Source organism: Helobdella robusta, assembly GCF_000326865.2.
Source record: "Helobdella robusta unplaced genomic scaffold HELROscaffold_25, whole genome shotgun sequence".
Taxonomy (NCBI): domain Eukaryota; kingdom Metazoa; phylum Annelida; class Clitellata; order Rhynchobdellida; family Glossiphoniidae; genus Helobdella; species Helobdella robusta.
Genome location: NW_008704310.1, coordinates 1,714,911 through 1,719,320, shown reverse-complemented (window position 1 = coordinate 1,719,320; position 4,410 = coordinate 1,714,911).

Below are 4,410 nucleotides of genomic sequence, written 5' to 3'. Positions count from 1 at the left end.
GAACTACACTGGTTGACAATATAAAATATAAAAGAGTAACCTTCAAAATCGCTGTACTTGTGTATAAATCACTGAATGGGATGTCACCAAAATATCTCGTAAAAAAATTAAAAAAAAATGTCTGCGTCGTCTCATCTACCGTCAGATGATATGAATTTGTTGACAATACCGGTTTCACACTTGCAGATTGGGGCAGGGAGTATCTCTGTTGCAAGTCCGACCGTGTGGAACAGCTGGCTACAGTCATTGCGATCATCCGGACTGTCTCTTAGAACATTTAAAAAAGAACTAAATACATATTTGTTCACTGTTAAACTTGGATAATTTATTTAAGTTTTTTTTTCAAATTTTTTTTATTTATTTTTCTTATTAATAGTATTGTAGACTTCTATGTTAATATTATTACGATAGCGTCTTTGAGAACATTTAATTGGCGCTATATAAGTTTCCTATTGATTGATTGACATATATGCAAATTTCATTGAATATTTTTGCCCACTTAGCATTAATTAACTTTTTGAAAATACACTCAACGATGTGGAACTGTTGTAAATCGTATTTATTGAGAACTAGTGACATAATATGGCTTCGGCTAACAACGTTGTTTTGGTGTAAAAACCATTTTCAGAACCTTGTGTGAGATACAAATATTGCAATAAATGGAAATGTAAACCAAATAAAATAAAATAAAATACAATAGTACCTAAAATGTTACGTGTTGCGATTTAAAACAGGCTAAATGAAGCATAGTAATATATGAATAAATAATTTAAAGAGTTACGCTAAAAGCAAAATGTTACCTTGTAATGCAGATGAAATTGAATAATTAGTGACATAAGTTATAGTTTAATATTAAAATAAATAAATGGATACATATTTACGTAATATATATATATATATATTATATATATATATATATTAGGGTGGGTCAAAAAAATTTTTTTTTAGTAAATGAATTCTAATAGCGAAATTATGTTGTAATAAGACATCATAATGAACCATCTAAAATATTATTAAATTATTTTGGGTGGAAAAGCCCGCGCAAAGCCGATGAGGTTTTGTGGAAAAAATGAAAATACAGCCATTCAAAAAGCGTTTATATAAAAACATCGTGCCGTCACATTAAAAAAACAACGCTTTGTTGCTATGGTATCTTAGTCGTTGCTAAGTATTCGTTCAAATACATGCTGATTTTGGTATTTAAATTATGTCATTTATCCTAAAAACCATTTTTTGCATCTAGAAATGCATCTAGAAAATTTTTTTGAAAATTCCGCTAACTGTTGTTTTTTTCTAAAATATTTAGTTAACGTTAAACCAAACATGAGAATCGATGGTATTGATCACAGTCGGACTTAAAAATTTAAAAAAAGTTAGCTCGGAAATATGTATTACCAATTAACAGCCAGAAGAGTGATACTGATAACACCCAATTTAAGATGTCAGAAAAGTGTTAATTTCATCAATAAATGGTGATTCAGATAAAAGTATTTCGTCAGCCGGAAAGTTGCACAAAATCAAGAAAAGCCCTTAACTTTTACCTCAAAAACTATGAAAAAAAAGAACTGCATCCAAAGTTTTACCGTTGTTGTCGCAATTATGGGACCGTTATGGAGTGCCTGATAGAAGCGGTGTTGCAATTGCTTCAGCAGTTTTACACAAACTTTCGTCGGATGTCGTGATTGGTGAATCGTGACTGCGAAGAGTGAGAAAGAAAACACACCAAATGAAACGCACCTGAATCTACCTGCTTTATATTTTGATGAACAAAAAGATAAAACAGGCAAGTAGTTATTGAAGAACACGTATCTATCATTGAAGAACCGTATTCCATTTACTAAAAAAACTTTAGAGGCCCTTGAAATGGATTATTTGCATGCTTCATTTGAATGAACTGCCTTTCAGGCATTTGTTTGATCACATTGACGGTAAAACGTCTGCCCCTCTTCATACAATAGTTCTATTGGTATGTTGCTGGATAAATGTGAAACGGAAGCTGTAATCGAATTCGAGCCAATACCATGTCAATTACCGACACTAAAAACTGATGACAGACCAAAAATATTTGTATGAAATTACATTAGCAATAATTACTGGAAGTTGCTCAGATGATTTGATAAAATAGTCATCTGTAAATATTTCACGAGCTCGTTGATTAACTAAAGCTAACCGGATTTTGCGTCTTAACATTTTTACACCCGTACCATCAAATAATTTATTCGATTTGGCTCAATACGTTGTAAAAGTAAATGGTGTGGAATCATATATATATAAACAGCAGAAAGCACGGATGATGATTCATTTGGAATCGAAAAATGGCCTTGTTTGCAGCATGAATTCGGAAAATAAGTTTATTTTGAATTTTAATAAACTAAACGTTCACCAAAAAACTTTAGTGAGAAAAATTGAAAAACCGAACTACAAACATATTAACGCCAAACATTCGGTAGAATTTATAGAATATTGTAAATATATATATATATATATATATATATATATATATATATATATATCATTAAATTTGTATGCCCACTGTGCGTCAAAAGTTTTTTGATAAGAACTTCAACACCACGTAGTTTTTTAAATTCGTATTTATTTAAAACATCCATGAAATTTTGGCTATTTAGCCATCATCGGAGCTGAATATTACTGTGAATAATATTAGAATCATTGAAATTAGATAAATTAGGAAGATACAAAATAATATTAAGATGAAATTAAATTATATATTGAATGTTTATAATAATAGTGTAATAATGTAACGTACCTTTAAAATATGGTTAAACATAAAATTGAACATAAAATTAAATAATTAATTAATATTTATAATTAAATTTTAAATATCAAAAATTTTTTTTTTAATTTTAAAACCAATAGAGACAGGTGTGTATAGAAAGAAGTTGGTACATAACGTTAATATTGCGTCTATATCGTGCTATAGCGTAAATATCGTAGAGAGTTAGCGTGTACAAATATTGTAGTACAATATATATTAAGTGAATAATAATTGTCAAAATATGATATCTGCATACATGGATGGGAACATGGAAGGGCTAAACATCAGTATCAAACAAAGCCGCCAACGACGTCACTACGGATGTCGGCAGTCTACAAGTGACAGCCTGATTGACATAAGGTGAGCCGAATCTAGGCAAGTAGCTATATCGCTGTGCTGTGCCATCACCAATGCGGGCCACATTCATACGCAGTGGAGAGATATTATAATATTGAGAGAACAGCTGAAGAGTATGGTCAAAGCTATTAGTTTGTTTATTGGTGGTTGGTTTGTTCCTGTGTATATATACAAGAAAGCAACTGTTTTAAATTATCATCCGAGATCTGATGATAAAAATCTGCTGGTGATTCCGACAAGGCAATAACAAATTGGTACGCCTGATATTGCAACAGCTGAATCAACAGTTTGGAACAATCTGCCAGCGACGTTGAGAGGACCTGGACTTTCTTTTTCAACATTTAAAAAAGACTTGAAAACATTTTTATTTTCTGTTGAATTCTATGAACTGTTTGTACATTTTATGTATTTATCAAGCAGGTTCATGGAACTAGGTATGTATGCGCATGTGCAGGCCTACTAAATTTTTGGTTAATGATACTTTTAATAGCGCCTCTGAGAATTTTTTATTTTGGTTCTATATAAATGATTCTTGAAATAAAATATTATATATATATATATATATATATATATATATATATATATTTACAATATTATATAAATTCTACCGAATGTTTGGCGTTAATATGTTCGGTAGAATTTATAGAATATTGTAAAAATTTATGGTCTATTACCAACACACACACACACACACACACACACACACACACACACACACACACATATATATATATATATATATATATATATATATATATATATATTATAACATTCTATAACAGTAGATTTTTTTTAACAGTAGATCGTAAAAATTATGGTCTTTTACCAACATATATATATATATATATTATTGATGAAAATATCAGCCTTTAGTTAGCTTCCTGATTAATTTTCTGATTTGTTTAACAGTAGATCGTAAATCATTGTCAAGTTTCTTGAGTTCACAACCAAAATTTTTATTTAAGCATGATAGAACATTTAAGCATGATAAAACAAAAAAGCTTTCTTCGGTTATCTTAAACCGTCTTCGATATTCGAATTGATACTTTGTGTATGTAGCGAGATGCTCAAATATATATATATATAAATATACTGAGTCTCTACAATGTTAATTCTTTGTTTGTTTAAAGTTAATACTTAACGATCATTTAATTAGTTATTACAATTTTCAACTTTGTGCAATATGACAATTTATTTACCTATATACTTCTCATATATGGATTATATATATATATATTTTATTCATATGTAATATTAAGAATCCTGAAGTTATTAAC